Source organism: Ovis canadensis, chromosome 6, assembly GCF_042477335.2.
Source record: "Ovis canadensis isolate MfBH-ARS-UI-01 breed Bighorn chromosome 6, ARS-UI_OviCan_v2, whole genome shotgun sequence".
Classification (NCBI taxonomy): domain Eukaryota; kingdom Metazoa; phylum Chordata; class Mammalia; order Artiodactyla; family Bovidae; genus Ovis; species Ovis canadensis.
Window position 1 is genome coordinate 117190466 of NC_091250.1, and position 20685 is coordinate 117211150.

At 39.6% G+C, this 20685-nt stretch overlaps 1 protein-coding gene and 1 non-coding gene across 4 annotated transcripts in view; both read left to right on the forward strand.

The window, feature by feature from the left end:
• The window catches only part of ARHGAP24 (Rho GTPase activating protein 24), a 574044-nt gene that overhangs the window by 341384 nt on the left and 211975 nt on the right, over positions 1-20685 (forward strand). Inside the window, exon 1 of one of the 3 annotated variants that reach the window (XM_069594608.1) lies at positions 11351-11623. The exons of 1 other annotated variant lie outside the window; for it this stretch is intronic. The gene's annotated coding sequence lies outside the window, so the exon portion shown is untranslated. Of the gene's footprint in view, positions 1-11350; positions 11624-20685 lie in introns of those variants that run through there. One more of the 3 variants, XM_069594611.1, reaches the window with a different exon arrangement.
• Positions 16334-16405, forward strand: TRNAC-GCA (transfer RNA cysteine (anticodon GCA)). The gene has a single exon. It is a non-coding gene; the product is annotated as a tRNA-Cys (tRNA).

Genomic DNA, 20685 nt, shown 5'->3' on the forward strand with positions numbered 1-20685 from the left:
CCTCCAGACCATCACAATGTCTTACATTGGTATAGTAGCGTCCTCTTAAGTCGTCCTTTAGACCACTTGTTCCTAAATTCTTTTTCTACTTAGCAGTCTAAAGCCAAAATAGCCAATGTTTAAAATCCTTTAGTAGCTGCCCATAGCCTTCAGGAGAAAGCCTAGGTTCTTGACTCTGGCTGTGGCCTGTATTTCTTTCTGCATGTTTTACCCATTACTCTATGTCATTCATTCTACCTTCCAGCTCTGCAGAACTGCTTGAAGTGGCCCAAGTCTGTCCTCATCTCCTGCCTGAAATGGTAGTCCTTTTCCTTTCCTGCTGCACTCAAAGTGTTTCTTGGTTGCACCTCCTCATGGAAGCCTTCTTCGGTCACGTCCCCTCTTACAGTGCCATGTGTATACATGTTCAGTCGCTCAGTCATGTGCAACTCTTTGAGACTCCATGGACTGTAGCCCACCAGGTTCCTCTCCCTATGGGATTTTCCAGCCACGATACTGCAGTGGGTTTCCATTTCCTTCTCCAGGGGATCTTCCTAACCCAGGGGTCAAATCAGCGTCTCCTATATCCCTGCAGGATACAGGATCCTGTATATCCTGCAGGTGGATTATTTTTTAACTACTGAGCTATCAGGGAAGCCCTCCATTGTGTTCTCCTATAATTCAGTGTTGGTTTCCCCAATAGTCAGTAGATTTCTTTCACCTCCAAGATCCCCTATGTTGGATTTTGTATTTTTCTTTTTACTCAAACATTGCACATTATAGTGAAGTGATGTGAAGTCGCTCAGTCGTGTCCGACTCTTTGCGACCCCATGGACTGTAGCATGTCAGATTCCTCTGGGTCCATGGGATTTTCCAGGCAAGATTACTGGAGTGGATTGCCATTTCCTTCTCCAGGGGATCTTCCTGACTCAGGAGTCGAACCCTGCATTGCAGGCAGATGCTTTACCATCTGAGCCACCAGGGATTTTGTATTTTTCTTTTTACTCAAACATTGCACATTATATGAACTTAATAAATACAGGCTTCAATAAACTGAAGAAAATAAAAAGGTAAAGAAAGGAAGGGAGACCATATGTCCCTAGGGAATTTTGTATTCTAGATACAGAAATATTATCATCCCATGATATAACAAGGGATTATTATAGAGACCTCATCAGTTCAGTTCAGTTACTCAGTTGTGTCCAACTTTGTGACCTCATGGACTGCAGCATGCTAGGCTTCCCTGTCCATCACCAACACCCGGAGCTTGCTCAAACTCATATCCAATGAGTCGGTGATACCATCCCACCATCTCATCCTCTGTCATCCCCTTCTCCTCCCTCTTTCAATCTTTCACAGCATTAGCATCTTTTCCAATGAGTCAGTTGCCTGGAGAATCCCAGGGATAGGGGAGCCTGGTGGGCTGCCGTCTATGGGGTCGCACAGAGTTGAACACAACTGAAATGACTTAGCAGCAGCAGCAGTTTTTTGCATCAGGTAGACAAAGTATTGGAGCTTCAGCTTTAGCATCAGTCCTTCCAATGAATGTTCAGGACTGATTTCCTTTAGGGTGGACTGTTTGCATCTCCTTGCAGTCCAAGGGACTCTCAAGAGTCTTCTCCAACACCACAGTTCAAAAGTATCAATTCTTTGACGCTCACATTTCTTTATGGTCCAACACTCACATTCATACGTGACTACAGGAAAAACCATGGCTTTGACTAGAAGGACCTTTGTCAGAAAAGGACTGTCTCTGCTTTTTAATATGCTGTCTAGGTTTGTCATGGCTTTTCTTCCAAGGAGCAAGTGTCTTTTAATTTCGTGGCTGGAATCACCATTTGCAGTGTTTTGGAGCCCAAGAAAATAAAGTCTGTCACTGTTTGCATTGTTTCCCCATCTATTTGCCATGAAGTGATGGGACCAGATGTCAAGATCTTAGTTTTCTGAATGTTGAGTTTTAAGCCAGCTTTTTCAGTCTCCTCTTTCACTTTCATCAAGAGGCTGTTTATTTCTTCTTCACTTTCTGCTGTAAGAGTGGTGTCTGAGTATCTGAGGTCATTGATGTTTCTCCTGGCAATCTTGATTCCAGCTTGTGCTTCATCCAGTCCAGCATTTCGCATAATGTACTCTGCATGTAAGTTAAATAAGCAGGGTGACAATACACAGCCTTGAGGTACTCCTTTCCCAATTTGTAACCAGTCCATTGTTCCATGTCCAGTTCTAACTGTTGTTTCTTGACCTGCATACAGATTTCTCAGGAGGCAGGTAAGATGGTCTGGTATTCCCATCTGTTGGAGAATTTTCTACAGTTTGTTGTGATCCACACAGTCAAAGGCTTTGGCATTGTCAATAAAGCAGAAGTACATTTTTTTTAATACTCTTGCTTTTTCTATGATCCAACTGATGTTGGCCATTTGATCTCTGGTTCCTCTGCCTTTTCTAAAACCAGCTTGAACATTTGGAAGTTCTTGGTTCTAATACTGTTGAAGCCTGGCTTGGAGGATTTTGAGCACTGCTTTGCTAACGTGTGAGATGAATGCAATTTTGCCGTAGTTTGAACATTCTTTGGCATTCCCTTTTTTGGGGATTGGAATTAAAACTGACCTTTTCCAGTCCTGTGGCCACTGCTGAGTTTTCCAAATTTGCTGGCGTACTGAGTACAGTACTTTCATCATCTTTTAGGATTTGAAATAATTGAGCTGGAATTCCATCACCTCCACTAGCTTTGTTCATAGTGATGTTTCCTAAGGCAGACTTGACTTCAGACTCTAGGATGAGAGACCTCATGACTTAGCCCAAAACCTTGTCCATAGAAAGCAATAAAAAAAAACATTTGCAGCCTTGATCTATTAACTAAATAAGTGGCATCTATGTATTTAGATTAATATTTAATCTTAGTACATAAGAAAAGGGCATTTTTTTCCCCAACAGTTATTTTATATGATGCTATTTTCCATTTAGCGGCAACAATGTTTTGGCAAGGGATTTTCTCTACATCATTGTGTCCTAGGGGACAACTGCTGTGTGTGTGTGCTTGGGAAAAGTCATTTTCTTCCTAACAAAGACTCCCCCTGTGTTTGCCCACCATCACATTAGCATGTTTCTTTTTTAAAGAAATTTTTTGATGTGGACCATTTTCTAAAATTTGTTATTTAATCTGTTACAATATTACTTCTTATTTATTTATTTAACTTCTTTTTTATGTTTTTTGGGGGCGGAGCCATGAGGCATGTGGGATCTAAGTCCCCAGTCAGGAACTGTACCCACACCCCGTACATTGTACATTGGAAGGCAGAGTCTTAACCACTGGACCATCAGGGAAGTTTCCCTTTCAGTACCTTTCTGATGTGACTGGACCCAGCGTGTGTTGAGCCAGTCTCATCGTCCCACAGTGCATCTGAACCCCAGGACCCAGAGGCTGACTCACTAGAACAGGTAATTAGGAAGCAGTAGGACAGGAGACGGAGGCAATCCAATTTACAGCTCACTGGAGAGCTCTGAATCCGTGTGGAGGAGGGCTGAGGTGGTGGATGAGATTATCTGTGAGCTCACCTCTCTAAAATTACTTAGTCTTCCCCCTTTTCATTTAGAAAACATATGTTGTGAATGCAAAGATTTAGCTTCTTCTCCTGAAGAGTTGGCAGCTGAGAGCAGTTTCTCGAAACCACCTGGAAAGGATAGAATTTGTTGTCAGATATATCTGCTGTTTAAATAAAGGCAGTTACTGTAGAGTTTAGGAAACAAAGGAAATATCCGGAAGCTCTCAGGACCTTCTAGCAAATATAATCCCATACCTAGTTTGGTGCATGTATCCATAAAGGATATTCTGGCAAGTCAAAGGTATACTCTGGCCTTTGTGTTAGGAAAATTTAAGGGCTTAGAGTCCCCTTGTGTAGGTACAGTTACATACCTAGAGTCCAACAGGGGCTCTTTATTTCTGAGATGCCTAGCTGCTGAGCCATGAAGAGATTTTCAGGGTTCCATCAGTTGTAAAGGTGGGTTAGTCTTTGCCCTCATGCTTGTGGACTTAGGTTAGATGCTTGTTGTTGATCAAAGACTTATTTTAGAGTTGACACTGTTCTGAACACTGGGAATGATGAGGTTTAAAAGAGCCTAAATCTTATCTTTCTGATCTTATTTGTAACTTCTGCCCAAGGTAAGAGAAACCCAAGTAAGATGGTAGGTATTGCAAGAGGGCATCAGAGGGCAGACACACTGAAACCATACTCACAGAAAACTAGTCAATCTAATCACACTAGGACCACAGCCTTGTCTAACTCAATGAAACTAAGCCATGCCCGTGGGGCAGCCCAAGATGGGCAGGTCATGGTGGAGAGGTCTGACAGAATGTGGTCCACTGGAGAAGGGAATGGCAAACCACTTCAGTATTCTTGCCTTGAGAACCCCATGAACAGTAGGAAAAGGCAAAATGATAGGATACTGAAAGAGGAACTCCCCAGGTCAGTAGGTGCCCAATATGCTACTGGAGATCAGTGGAGAAATAACTCCAGAAAGAATGAAGGGATGGAGCCAAAGCAAAAACAATACCTGGCTGTGGATGTGACTGGTGATAGAAGCAAAGTGTGATGCTGTAAAGAGCAATATTGCATACAAACCTGGAATGTCAGGTCCATGAATCAAGGCAAATTGGAAATGGTCAAACAGGAGATGGCAAGAGTGAACATCGACATTCTAGGAATCAGCGAACTAAAATGGACTGGAATGGGTGAATTTAACTCAGATGACCATTATATCTACTACTGCGGCCAGGAATCCCTCAGAAGAAATGGAGTAGCCATCATGGTCAACAAAAGAGGCCAAAATGCAGTACTTGGATGCAATCTCAAAAACGACAGAATGATCTCTGTTCATCTCCAAGGCAAACTGTTCAATATTACTGTAATCCAAGTCTATGCCCCAACCAGTAATGCTGAAGAAGCTGAAGTTGAACGGTTCTATGAAGACCTACAAGACCTTTCAGAACTAACACCCAAAAAAGATGTCCTTTTCATCATAGGGGACTGGAATGCAAAAGTAGGAAGTCAAGAAACACCTGGAGTAACAGGCATATTTGGCCTTGGAATGCAGAATGAAGCAGGGCAAAGACTAATAGAGTTTTGCCAAGAAAATGCACTGGTCATAGCAAACACCCTCTTCCAACAACACAAGAGAAGACTCTACACATGGACATCACCAGATGGTCAACACCAAAATCAGACTGATTATATTCTTTGTAGCCAAAGATGGAGAAGCTGTACACAGTCAACAAAAACAAGACCAGGAGCTGACTGTGACTCAGATCATGAACTCCTTATTACCAAATTCAGAATTAAACTGAAGAAAGTAGGGAAAACTGCTAGACCATTCAGGTATGACCAAATTCAAATCCCTTATCATTATACAGTGGAAGTGAGAAATAGATTTAAGGGCCTAGATCTGATAGATAGAGTGCCTGATGAACTATGGATGGAGGTTCGTGACATCATACAGGAGACAGGGATCAAGAACATCCCCATGGAAAAGAAATGAAAAAAAAGCAAAATGGCTGTCTGGGGAGGCCTTACAAATAGCTGTGAAAAGAAGAGAAGTGAAAAGCAAAGGAGAAAAGAAAAGATATAAGTGTCTAAATGCAGAGTTCTGAAGAATAGCAAGGAGAGATAAGAAAGCCTTCTTCAGTGATCAATGCCAAGAAATAGAGGAAAACAATTGAATGGGAAAGACTAGAGATCTTTTCAAGAAAATTAGAGATACCAAAGGAACATTTCATGCAAAGGTGGGCTCAATAAAGGACAGAAATTGTATGGACCTAACAGAAGCAGAAGATATTAAGAAGAGGTGGCAAGAATACACAGAAGAACTGTACAAAAAAGATCTTCACGACCTGGATAATCACGATGGTGTGATCACTCACCTAGAGCCAGACATCCTGGAGTGTGAAGTCAAGTGGGCCTTAGAAAGCATCACTACAAACAAAGCTAGTGGAGATGATGGAATTCCAGTAGAGCTATTTCAAATCCTAAAAGATGATGCTGTGAAAGTGCTGCACTCAATATGCCAGCAAATTTGGAAAACTCAGCAGTGGCCACAGGATTGGAAAAGTCCAATTTTCATTCCAATGCCAAAGAATGCTCAAACTACCGCACAATTGCACTCATCTCACATGCTAGTAAAGTAATGCTCAAAATTCTCCAAGCCAGGCTTCAGCAATACGTGAACCATGAACTTCCAGATGTTCAAGCTGATTTTAGAAAAGGCAGAGGAACCAGAGATCAAATTGCCAACATCTGTTTGATTATCAAAAAAGCAAGACAGCGCCAGAAAAACATCTATTTCTGCTTTATTGACTATGCCAAAGCCTTTAACTGTGTGGATCACAATAAATTGGAACATTCTGAAAGAGATGGGAATACCAGACCACCTAACCTGCCTCTTGGGAAACCTATATGCAGGTCAGGAAGCAGCAGTTAGAACTGGACATAGAACAACAGACTGGTTCCAAATAGGAAAAGGAGTACATCAAGGCTGTATATTGTCACCCTCACCCTGCTTATTTAATTTATATGCAGAGTACATCATGAGAAACGCTGGACTGGAAGAAACACAAGCTGGAATCAAGATTGCCAGAAGAAATATCAATAACCTCAGATATGCAGATGACACCACCCTTATGGCAGAAAGTGAAGAGGAACTCAAAAGCCTCTTGATGAAAGTGAACGAAGAGAGTGAAAACGTTGGCTTAAAGCTCAACATTCAGAAAACGAAGATCATGGCATCCGGTCCCATCACTTCATGGAAAATAGATGGGGAAACAGTGGAAACAGTGGCAGACTTTATTTTTTGGGGCTCCAAAATCACTGCAGATGGTGACTGTAGCCATGAAATTAAAAGATGCTTACTCCTTGGAAGAAAAGTTATGACCAACCTAGATAGTATATTCAAAAGCAGAGACATTACTTTGCCGACGAAGGTCCATCTAGTCAAGGCTATGGTTTTTCCTGTGGTCATGTATGGATGTGAGATTTGGACTGTGAAGAAGGCTGAGCGCGAAAGAATTGATGCTTTTGAACTGTGGTGTTGGAGAAGACTCTTGAGAGTCCCTTGGACTGCAAGGAGATCCAACCAATCCTTCCTAAAGGAGACCAGCCCTGGGATTTCTTTGGAAGGAATGATGCTAAAGCTGAAACTCCAGTACTTTGGCCACCTCATGTGAAGAGTTGACTCATTGGAAAAGACTCTGATGCTGGGAGGGATTGCGGGCAGGAGGAGAATGGGACGACAGAGGATAAGATGGCTGGATGGCATCACCGACTCAATGGACATGAGTTTGAGTGAACTCCGGGAGTTGGTGATGGACAGGGAGGCCTGGCGTGCTGCTATTCATGGGGTTGCAAAGAGTCGAACACGACTGAGCAACTGAACTGAACTGAACTGATACATTTCTGATAATATTTTATAATTAAGTTTATAAAACTTATTCTATTTGTTTTAAATCAAACCATAATTGCTTCACAATATATTGTTTGTTTCTTCCAAACAGCAACTTGAATCAGTCATACATGTGTATATATATACACATAGCATCAGTCATACATGTGTATATATATATATATATATATATACACGTAACTATATATATATGTGTATATATATCCCCTCCCTTCTTCCCACCCATCTAGGTCATCACAGAGCACCAGACTGTGCTCCCTGCATTATATAGCAGCTTATTCTAGAAGAAATACAGTGAACATATTTAAACTAATTAAATGAATGAATAACTAAAAAAGAACCAAAGATAATTTTGGATAGTGGTAAGTGCTATGAAGAAAAACCAAAGTAGAGAAACGAGGTAGAGAAAGTGTGTGTATGTGGTCGGGAGGATGGTTAACCAGAGTGGTCAGGATATTCTTTTTCTGGAGAGGAAACATTTATAATGAGCTCTGAATGCTGAGAAGAGAATAGTTCTGTGAAGATATGTGGGAGCCACTTTCTAGACAAATGGAACAGAATTTAGGAAAGTAGGAAAGATAAATGGGGACAAAACGATGAAGAGCCTAGGAGGCTGTGGCTAGGCACTTGGATTTATACCGAGGGCCTTTGATTTTGGCCATACTGAAATCATTGTAGGGATGAAGCAGAGAATGAAGGGAAATTTTTGGACAGTGTGAACCAGGGGATAATGGGAAACCATTGTAGGGATGAAGCGAGGTATAATGGCAAACGATTGAACAGTGTGAACCAGAGGATAATGGGAAACTGAAAGGAATGAAGGAGAGAGATGATGGGAACCCGTTGGATGATATAAAGCAGGAGATGATGGAAACCAACAGAGGAGATGAAGAGGGGAACAGTGACTCTGGCTGCTGTGAGGAGACTGGACTGTGAACAGAGAAGGCAACAGAGCAAGCAGGAGCTTGAACTAGTTTAAGAGAGTTGATGATGCTTGAAATTTTTATGTGCATCAGTCTCCTGGGACAGTTAAAAATGTTCACCTATGAAAACTCTTCCCAAACACAAAATAATCTAACAGCTGTTCACGTGATCACTTCCCTTCCCTGCTATCACAAAACTGCTCTCTGGGATTCTTTAGTACAAACCTTACTGTAAACCTGAAAATTGAGAGGAGGAGACAGAGTTGGAGAATTCTGACGGCCTTGCCTGTGTTAATACAATCTGCCCTGGAGTTCACCTCTGCTCTAAGTGCTACTCCCATCAGTGGAATTCAACTCCATAGATTCCATCTTCATAACACAGTAATTCTTCCCCTCTAAACTTACCTAGGGATTCTGAAATTCAGAGCATGCCCAGAGTAGGGCAACCTGGAGTATGTCCAAGGGACCTAAATATAAAGAGATAGGATTTTTTAAAATGATTGTATACCACTGTGTTATTTTAGATGGTGCTAAATTTCACATATTGACAGCAATTGCTTCCCTCTCAATGGGGAGAAAGGAACAGGGTTATGAATTACAAAGTAAGTTTGAGGGCCAATTTCCTGTTGCTTGCACTGGTCACCAAAATTGCCGGTTCTTTCTTTGCTTACCCTATTTTGAGAGACTTTGGTTCCTGAAATCAGTACCTATAATCTATTGTCTATGACTCAACCCACTTCTGTTCTAAATAACCTGCTGATACGTGACTTCTCTCTACACCTTTTTTTTCCCCTGAGTCTACTCAACAGCCCTGAATCACCCTGACGTCAGTCATTCCATCTGAATCTCTGTGTCCCCTCACAGCCTACTTCTCTTTTAAGGTTTTACTCACACTTCCTTCCTGCCCCTTTAACATCCAAAAGGCCAAATGTTCAAATAAAGAGTAAAAGCTTAAGAAGTAAAGGAAAAATATGGAAAAATTTTAGTAAACCCAAGGAATACACATCTGTGTGTCAAACTCTTGTTGTATTTGACATAGTCGTGTCAGGTATAAATGTAGATTAGATGTTAATGTCTGTGGGGTTTTCATTTTCTTAGAGCCCAATCAAGCAAGATTAATTAAGAACAAAGGGAAAATAGTATCTACCATTGTGTCAAGAAGCACAGAGTATATTTTACAAGATCTCTCTCTCAACATTTACATGTTCTGAATATCAACTGTTTATTTGTCAAGGTTGGAAGATTTATACGGTATGTGTTAATTACTCAACACTTTGGAAAATGTTTTTAAAAATCTAATCCAATTTTCATTTTAAAAAGTATACTTTCACAAGTATTTGTTCACAATTACATTGCTTTCTGCCAAAGACCAGGACAAGCATAGATAAATGGGATCTTAAAAGTGGACAAGAAATATCAAAATGAAACAGTGAATTTCTGAGATAAGGAATGAGTAAAAGTTGGAAAATGGTCTTTAATGATGTCAGAATTTAGTTAATTGTGTCTTTGAGTCATAGCATGTAAAGTTGATTTGACATTAATATTTTAAGAAGTCACATCAAATAGAAAGATCAGTAGTGACCAGAGCAATTTTAGCCTCGCCACTTCATATTTTGGCTTATCTGACCCTAGAATGGATGTTTTTGAGAGTGAACGACTCAATAGGTAGAATGTAAGTAAATGTTGGGCACATGGTTGATGTGTGGGAATGAAAAAAACATACATTATAGAAAATTGGCCTTACTTCCCATCTAAACCCTTTGATTTTATTTGAAAATTATGCACTTCTCTGAAAAAGCTATTGCTTGTTGGTTATTATATTCCACAAGGGAAGGATGAGGTAGGTTTATAAATATTCAATTAATATTTGTTTAGTAAGTGAATGAATTATTTCAAAAGGAAACTTTTTTTAAAAGTTATAATAAAGAAATCATCCCTTCAGTTCAAGAAAAATAATTTCTCATATATAAGTAGGAAAAGTGATGTCACAGTACCAAATAAAAATTATTGTGATGTTTATCTTATATTTAACAAAATATATGAAAAGTCATAGCCAAGAATAGCAGACTTCCCTGGTGGTCCAGTGGTTAAGAATTCATCTTCCAATGTAGAGTGGGTTGGTTTGATCCCAGGTGGGGGAGGTAAGATCCCACGTGCCTCATGGCCAAAAATATAAAAAAGGAAGCAGTATTGTAACAAATTCAATAAAGACTAAAAATGGTCCCCATAAAAAAGATCTTTTACAAAAGTGATTAAAAAATAAACTTGTATATATGGTGAAATTTTTTTTGACAATTTAGAAGCAGAGATTTTTGGTAATGATTATGTGCTTCTGATTCAAGAGCCAAGTAACAACTACTTACTCTAACAGTTGTCACAGCTCTGTCCTTTCCAGGAGTCCTCTGTAAGGACTAAGGGATCTTCAGACCCCCTGAAAAATGGCGAGTCCTGAGACATAAAAAATATTCTGGAAAATCAGCAGAGGAAAATATTATTTCCTAAATATAGAAGAAATTAGACATTAGAGACAGAGATGTTCAGCATTAAGGACTGTGAAGTGGAGGGAAATGTTTTTTTGTTTTTTGTTTTTTTTTTGTGAGAACAGGTGGTTCTGACATTGTATTACTTCTCCCTGCCAGCTCATGCGGGTATTCTATAAGGATGCAGAGGAAAAAGGTAAACCATTTCCCCTAGGGTACAATAGCGTAATAGAAAAAGCCTTGAACTGGGAGTTGTGAAATCCAATAACTGTTCTTAGCTGACACATATGAGCTTCGTGAGTGACTTTGCACAAATCATATTTTCTCTAGGCATCACTTACATCATTTACAAAGTGAAGGCATTGGGCTAAATTATATTTAAGATCCTGATGTGCTTTCTCTGGTTCTCATTTTTAACCCCCCCCCCCCTTTTTTTTTTGGTCTATTTCTAAATGCTCAAATACTACATTATTTAAGGTATATTTCCTGGCAGGGTTTTTTTTTTTTTTTTCTTCCCTCTCTGTCTCTTTCTTCAATATATGGGATAGGAGGATACTGACTAAGTCTGAGGGGAAGGAGGAAGAAGATTTGCTACAGGAAGGATTTCTATCCCCCTCTACAAGAAAACTTAATACAGCTACCACCGCTTTGAAAGGAATGGTTTATGTCCCAACAGCACTTTCCAGACAAGCTCTGTACTTTTTTGCCAACAACTTTAAACTGAAGTCAGTAGACAGTTAAACAAGAGTCGACACTGGAAACAGCTGTGAGTAGACCAGACCAGTTGCTTATAAGGTACTGTTTTTTAACTCATAGAAATCTCCTTCAAGGTTCATTTCTTTCAGCCACAAGTATTCTGTGATCATCTGACCCTTTTCTCCCACTCTGCCTCTATTCTGAGAGAAAACACACTCTTAAAATATCTTAGCTCTTGAGCGTTTCAGTATTGTTTTGTGGCTGTGGTTGGTTGAAGCTGCTAAGATCTTGTTTTGCTTTTAGGAAACTAATAATTGTTGTTATTTTATATTGAATCTTAGTTTAGTTTTGTCCTTTGTTGAGTCTTGTCATGGATGGCTTTTATGTTTTATTGTTCAGGTTGAATAAAGCAGGATATGCTTTAATATTATAGAATGTACAGAATGCTCTTGACTTGGGGAAGAGGGGCAGAGATTGGTTAATCCATTGTCAGCTTGAACTGCAGAACCTATAGAGTCAATCAGATAAGGGAACCAGCATAGGGCAAGCCCAGACCCTTTAACTGTCTGGGTCAAGTCTCCCTGACCTCATCACAGCTTGGTGTATCTGACCTGGAAAACATGAGTTTTTAAACTGGAGTTTTATCTTTAGTTTGTTTCTATACTTGTTCATTTTAACCCTTCCTTCCCTTTACCCCCATTTAGTTTTACAAATTTTGGGAAACTTTCTTTTTTTTTTTTTTAATTTTTGGATGAAGTTTATAATCAAGTTCATCCACCTTAAAGGGACAGCATTTCCAAGGGTGATGTTTGCTATAAGAGTTCAAATCACTGAGCTCTGAAGGGGTTTTCAGAGCAGAAGAGCCCACCTGGCAGTGGAGCGGACAGATAAGACCCCATGGACCACTGTCATCTGAGATGTCCCTCTTGCCCCAGAGGCCTGGTTAACTAATACTATATATAGTATTTGCTGCTGGTCAGTAAACAAGTAACAGAGAACTAAGGAGTTTTCTATCTATGGACTTTCCAGAAAGGAGAGCTTAGAAGTTTACTACTGAGAACTCCAAAAGTTTAGAGAGAAGTTAGCCATTTTTTGGAGAGTTATCTTTCTGAAATCTACTATAATACTATGTATGTGCTCAGCTGTATCCAAATCTTTGCAGCCCCATGGACTGTAGCCCGTCAGGCTCCTCTGTTCATGGGATTTCGCAGGCAAGAATACTGGATTGGGTTGCCATTTCCTCCTCCAAGGGATCTTCCCAACCCAGAGATAGAACCCAAGTCTCCTGCATTGGCAAGCGGATTCTCTACCACTGAGCCACCTGGGAAGCCTTAAATATTTTACTCTCTCTCTGGAGAGGACTAAATTCAAAGTTTTGTGAGTTTCTCAGTATTGTCGTCATGAATACACATCATAGACTTATTCTATAACATAATAATACTTGCGGGGTCTATTCTGTGATGTGTAAGGCCATCCTTTTTACGTCATAAGGTCACATAATTACTGTGCTTTAAAAAATTGTATTATTTTTATGGAACTTTTTTTCTTGTGTTCATCATCCATATGGAACTGTGATTTCTCTACCTGCTTGTGTGGACAGTTTGTATTCCTCTAATAACTCTCTTCAGCTTCAACCATCTCTTTGTAATGATCATGTCATTTGTGCTGTGCACAAGAAAACCAGAAAATAAACAAGTTTATAAAAAAAATATGGAAGGAATGAGAGGCTATAACTTTATCCAAAGACCCAAGAGAATCTTTTATGAGCAAAGTGCAGAGCCAAAGTGCACAGACATAGTGATATCTATTTTAGGTGCTTAGGAGGCTTTTGGTTTGTGTCCAAACTCTTAGTTGTGTTCTGTAGAAGTTGCCATGGAAGTGGCTCTGGGATAACTACCTCATTCCTGCATCAGATACAGAAAGTGCTGTTTGTTTTCCTTTTTACACAATTACCGGAGGCATGTGTCAAGGAATCAGTGACTAACCAATTTCAAGGGGGCTATAATATTAATTAGTATTAATCGAATACTGGGCTTCCCAGGTGCACAGTGGTAAAGAATCTGCCTGCCATGCAGGAGATAAGGAGATGAGAGTTTGATCCCTGGATTGGGAATATCTCCTGGAGAAGGAAATGGAAACCCACTCCAACATTCTAACCTGGAGAATTCCATGGACAGAGGAGCCTGGCAGGTTACAGTCCATCCACAGGGTCACAATGAGTTGGACACAACTGAGCGTGCATGAGTGGACAAGTACTAAGTACACTATTTTAGCCCCATTCACACATATACTGTTCACAGGCATGTGTGTCTGAGAAATAGCATACTGCTTGGTAGAAAAGAGAGAAAAGGAAAAATGATCATTGTCATCTTCTGTGTGCTGATGAAACTTTAGGGAAAAAAAGAGGAAATTAAAGCTAACTGTCTCCATTATATCTTGGTTTTTAAAAACTGCATCTTTCTCTTACTTACAGCTTTTTCTAAGCTGAAAATGCCATAAAACATTGAATTTAGTAGCTGAATATATGTTTTCTTATCTTCCCACATTTTTTATGTAGTACATTTCCGAGCAAAATGGATCACTGGTTTCTCAGTGATCTTGATCATTAATTCTGTTTGACACAAAAAAGAAATTAAAACTGGATATGTTAGACAATACATGAAGCTATAAATTGAGTCCAGGGTAGTTCTACATCCCAGCTTTAATAAGAATCCACTGCTAATTCCTTGATCATAGAGCTTTATAAAGAATTATGGTGTGAGGTCTTTTGTATTGAAGGCCCTTTTCAAACTGAAACTATTAAAAAAAAAAAAAAAAGGTTCACCTAGTCGCTGCGGAAATTGGTCCTAGGTGTAAAAGCATTTTGTGATATATATGACAAACTCTTTCTGTTTGAAACAGTGAACTAGGGACTATCTTTTGTTTGCAGCAGTGGATTTAGGGTCTGCATAAATGTAGAAACATTATCTAAAAAGTGCAAATTTTGCTTATTTTTGCCCCCTACTTTCAGTTAAATGGGATGAGTTATTTTCAAATGGAAAGGATACTATGTAAATTCAGTAAAAGTTTTCGCTACTTGACTATTTGAGGTTAATTAAAATTTAATTTTCACATTCATACCTAATTAGAAAATTTGACACACAAGGTACATTTTACGTGAGAACTATATTACCACAACACCTAAACTTTATTTATTTATTTATTTTTTAATTTTTATTTTTACTTTATTTTACTTTACAATACTGCATTGGTTTTGCCATACATTGACATGAACACCTAAACTTTAAATCACTGAAAACTCAGTGTCGTTAGAAAGGCACACTTGAGAAGGCTTCTATTTAGAAAATGACTTTTAAAATTAGTAAAGAAAGGAAGATTTGAAATAAATTAACATGTGACAGTGTTCACTGATAATATCTATGTGTCTGCCTGCATGCCCAGTTGTATCCGACTCTTTGCAACGTTCTAGACTGTAGCCCACCAGGATCCTCTGTCCATGGGATTCTCCAGGCAGCAATAATGGAGTGGGTTGCCATTTCCTGCTCCAGGGGATCTTCCTGACCCAGGAATTGAACCTGCATCTCCTGAGTCTCCAACACTGGCAGGCAGATTCTTTACCACTGTGCCACCTGGGAAGTCCACAGTGCCTTATCAGTATCCTTTTTTTTTTTTCTTGCACAACCTTGTGAGAATTCTCCAGAAGTCTTCAGAAGCTAGCCCCTCTTGAACTAGAATTCAGTGGGCAAGATGTATACTTTCCAAGAGGCTGTCAAGCTTAATGCTGTAGGATGTGAACTAGAGAGAGAAGCTACTGATATTTCTTCAGTTGGTGAACAGAGAAATAATTGATTTGTTCTGATAAAAATCTGCATTTAGCTTATTTTCAATTGTAGCCTCTCAGGAAAGAAAAGATGCTCAAACCACTGAACTATATCCTTATATACTGGCCTTTTTTGATGAACTAAATCAATACTTCTAGACAGTTGAAGAGGTGATGTGGTTAAAGTCCGAGATTCTTTTGGTACATTTTAGTGCAATAAGTGGCTTCCCAGGTGGCTCAGCAGGTAAAGAACCTGCCTGCAATGCAGGAGACATCATTGACATGGGTTCAATCCCTGGATTGGGAAGATCCCCTGGAGAAGGAAATGGCAATCCACTCCAGTATTCTTGCCTGGGAAATCTCATGGACAGAGGAGCCTGGCGGGCTACATTCCATGGGGTTGAAAAGAGTCAGATACAACTGAGCAGCAGCAGATCTAAGTGTTTGTTAAGTGAATATAACTTAAAAGGTTGTTAACAAATACATGATCCAAAAAACATATATGTTTTACTTCATATTTTATTATCAAAGTGTTTGTTATTTAGTTCACTGCTGGAGCATGCTAAAACATGAAAATTTCATTTTATAATGCCATTTAACAAATTATGAAATTGCTGTTAGCAATGAGTAATTTGGAACTGTAAATTGCTATGAAGAAAGAGCATCAGGTGCCTATTGTCAATAATAATTTGAAAAGTAGAGTTGGAGGACATGGAGGTATCAGCCATTTTCCAATACCCCTTTTTGGTTTGTTGATTTCGCTGAAAGCATTGTGGAACTGATAATGCATTTGCTACAAGAAGATGCTGCTAGCATTTGCTGTATTAATAGTTGAGAAGGGTGGGTGGAAACAGAAGAATAAATAAAAATGGCTGAGTCTAAGACAATTTTAAAAGCCAAATATTATTTTGGTAAGCTTTAAACAAATAAAGATTAGACGTTATGAAGATCTAGGTAAAATACTGACATCTTTCCAAATTAACAGGGCTTCCCTGGTGGCTCAGATGGTAAAGCGTCTGTCTGCAATGCAGGAGACCCAGGTTCGATCCCTGGGTTGGGAAGATCCCCTGGAGAAGGAAATGGCAAACCACTCCAGTATTCTTGCCTGGAAAATCCCACGGAAGGCAGAGCCGGACGAGACTGAGCGACTTCACTTCACTTCCAAATTAACAAGAAAATAATAATTCTGAGGGGCAGTTTTCATTTGTCTGTATCTTCTATCTCCAACCAACTTGCTTTTGAATATGTTTAATATCAAGCATATCTTCTGTAGTCCTTCTCCAGAGCACAGGGCTAGTCCATCAGGAAAGTTAGTACCCAGTGGTCCTCCTCCTACATTTTAGGTAGAGTTGAGTACAATGGAAATGAAAGTGACCTTCCTGTAAACCTCAAGTGTAAAATACCTTTCCTAACTCACAAGGGAGTTGACTATTACGAGGATTATAAAGAGAATGATAATATAAAGGGAAAATAAATTGTCTCGAATTTCACTCTCTTAGTAGAGTAATTCCTATTGTTAGATTTCCTCCTGTATCTGTGTTCATAATATGGTACCAATATTCTGTCTCACCTTATTTTTACAAAATTGGCTTCACACTGCAAATTTGGATTCCACCTTTTTCATGTAACATTTTATTGGCAACTTTTTCTATATCTTCAGAACACCTTGGAAAACAAATCATTGACAAGGGTATAATCCTCTGTTCTATGGCTATACCATACATAATAAAATACACCCCCCCACACACACACTGTTAGGGACCTGCATTGTTTCAGCATGTTCTGTGATAAATAAAATAAGAATAAGCATTGATTTACATATGTCTTTTCTGTTCATTTGGTTCTTTTAGAGCTGTGATGACTTAGCAATGAGCAAGTCTAAATCCTTCATTTTACAGAGTAGGGGAACTAAGTCCGGAAATATTACTCATTTAGCATCCAGGCTTCTGGCTTTCAGTCTAATTTCTATCTTCATCCAGAAGAAGTAATGACTGGATGATAAATTTATTCAGGGGCAAGAGGTGAAAGCATAATTTCCTTCTGTCTGAGTAAGAGGTCAACCATGTACCCTATTCTCTGAAAATCCTCAGGGAACGGAAGCGTTCTCATACTAAAGAAAGAACTCAAAATTCCATGCCAGAAGTCTTTATTACACAAGGGGTGATAAACATATAACAGCTATGGGAACATTTTTAAATAGCTGTCGTTTCGTTAATGAGTATTTGCTGAAGCATTTCCTGGGCCACTACTGTTTATGGAACTTTTAAACAAAATATTTATGAAGATGAAACCAGGCCTTGCCTCATAAATTATGTCCTTTTACCTGTTCTTTGCTTTTCCTCAGGGCACAACCGATGTTCAGGCCTCTGTTACACTGAACGAACACACACTCAGCTTTCTCAACCAAGTTTTCTCTTTTTGGTGCCAAGAAAAATTTGTATTTTCTGCCTTTGCTTCCTCGCCTCCCTCTGACTCTATCAGTTCAGTTCAGTTGCTCAGTCGTGTCTGATTCTTTATGACCCCATGAACCGCAGCATGCCAGGCCTCCTTGTCCATCACCAACTCCCAGAGTTCACCCAAACCCATGTCCATTGAGTCGATAATGCCATCCAGCCATCTCATCCTCTGTCATCCCCTTCTCCTCCTGCCCTCAATCTTTCTCAGCATCAGGGTCTTTTCAAATGAGTCAGATCTTCACATCAGGTGGCCAAATTATTGGAGTTTCTGAGTCTATATAACTCTTTGCAATTGGACATTTATTTCTATCACTATACTGAGAATCTCTCAGAGGTTGCTAATGATGGCTGACTTAATGGTTAAATCCAACAGCTTCTTATCTTTGCACCTACCTCCCCCTTGCTGCCATTTATACTATTTACCTTTGTGTTCTCTTCTTGAAATACTTCTTCCCTGGTGTATTAGGGATCTGATACTGGCCTGTACTTCCCTCCCTTTTTCCTTCATTGTCTTCAGAGGTGTCCTGTCTTCTTGCCACTTCCTGGTTCTGTGTTTGTTTTATTGTTTGATTTCCCCCTATTATACTTCCTTCCTCAGAGGACTGCATCCAGTCTCATGGCTTCATCTTAAAGCCCAGTCTAGAGATCAGGTCAGCAAGATCTGTTCCAACTCACACTTTGTACAAGTTGTTTTAAAGGCCCCCTTCCTCTGGATTCACAATGCTTTGTCTTGGCAGGGAACTGGGCTGTATTTTAGTCCCAAATTGACTATACATAGTATCAAAAAAGGTATTTTCATGTTGGAAAGGTATATTTTGTATGTAGACTCAGTCATTTTTAATGAGTTGGGGACAAAGCTGGGAATTCCTACTTCTGTTTCTTTCCCATACTAGACTCTGAGGTTTGCTATTATAACCCACTACCCCCATTCCTGTGCCAGTGCCTGCCTATACGACATCTTCACTCCTGGCCAGTGACAGATGGGCCTATAGGCATGTTGGCTAATATAAGCAAAATGGCCATAATATTCCCTCTTACTGTGAGCTATCTAGGATGAGGGTTGGTAAACTACAGTCCATAGGCCAAATCTGGCCCTCTGCCTGTTTTCATAAAGTTTTCTTGGAACACAGCCATGCCATTTCACCTATATATTATTTCTTAAGTAGTTGCCCCGCTGGTCAGAGCCCCCTATACAACACCTGTCTCAGATATTCTAGTGTTTCGAACTCAATGTCTTTCCTCCACTCAAAGGAGTCCTTCATCTTTATCTTCTTCCTCACCTCCTATACAGCCAGGTGGTGGTGATTACAGTATTCAAAAATACGCATTCTCAGCATTTTCTTTTCATTGTTCTCACAGCCACCATCTTCTTTGGAATTTAATTATTATTCCAATCTGCACCACTGGCAATTTAAAGGACATACCTCTATATAGTCTTTCCTGCAACTAATTTTTCAGTGAGTTCTTAGTAGAAGATTAAGAGCAAAGGCTATGGAGTTGAATTTCAGGATTTGAGGCCCCAGCTCTGGTACACTTTACATGTACTATCCTATGCAAGCTACTTAATATTTCTAAGCTTTCATTTTCTCACATAAAATAAGAGTTCCGATAATGAATAACATGTATGCATTCTAGCTAGTGCTCTATACACTTCCCATACATTCCTTCCTTCATTTCCTATTCAAAGGAGCAAATTTTATTAGATTTATATTGAACATTCTTAAAAGGTGAAATCCAATTAATCTTAAAGAGACTGGCTTGTTTATTCTCCGTGAGTTCATTTGGCTTAATGAAGAAACCTGCACTAAAGTTGCAAAAGAAAGACACTGATGCTAAGAAAGATTGAGGCCAAGAGGAGAAGGGGACAACAGAGGATGAGATGGTCTAATGGCACCACCAATTCAACGGGCATGAGTTTGAGCAGACTCTGGGAGATGGTGAAGGACAGGGAAGCCTAGGCCATGGTGTCGCAAAGAGTCAGACACAACTGAGTGACTGAACAACAGCCCAACACTGAAGTCAAACCCAAATAACACCAATGACCTTAGTCTAATTGCCAGTGGTGATGAGTGTGTCATTTCGTTTTGAGACAAAGGCGTTCTGGCCTCACTTTTTCCTTTTAAGAAAGGAGAACAAGAAAAGTTAAACAATTATTTTCCCCTTTTTGATAACTATAAACTACATGGTGCAAATAAATGCTTTTATATTGCTATGTGGTTTTCTTTATTCTCTACAACTCAACCTTATAGTCACAAAGCAAACAAGTGGAATAACCAGAAGTCTACCCAGGATTTTTGATAATAAATTTCCTGCCTTGTCTGCATCAGTTCAGTTCAGTTCAGTCGCTCAGTCTAACTCTTTGCGACCCCATGGACTGCAGCACACCAGGCCTCCCTGTCCATCACCAACTCCCAGAGCCTACTCAAACACACATCCATCACATCGGTGATGCCATCCAACCATCTCATCTTTTTCACTCTCCTCTTTCACTTTCATCTAGAGGCTGTTTAGTTCTTCTTCACTTTCTGCCATGAGGGTGGTGTCATCTGCGTACCTGAGGTTATTGATATTTCTCCCAGCAATCTTCTCATTTCAGGAGTTGAAGAAGTTGAAAGTCAAGCATATGGAAGGCTTTCTCTACCAAAAAGCAGCTCCTATGAATGAGAAAGAGATGGATCTTAATATACATACCGGATGCTAACAATTCCTGCTGACTCAGAAAGAGAGAAAAGGGGAGAGAAGAGTCAGGCTTATTCTTTGTGAGTTTGAGACTCACAAAGTTTGAGAAATGAGAAGATTTCAGCTTGTGCTTCATCCACCCTGGCATTTCGCATGATGTATTCTGCATAAAAGTTAAATAAGCAGGGTGCCAATATACAGCCTTG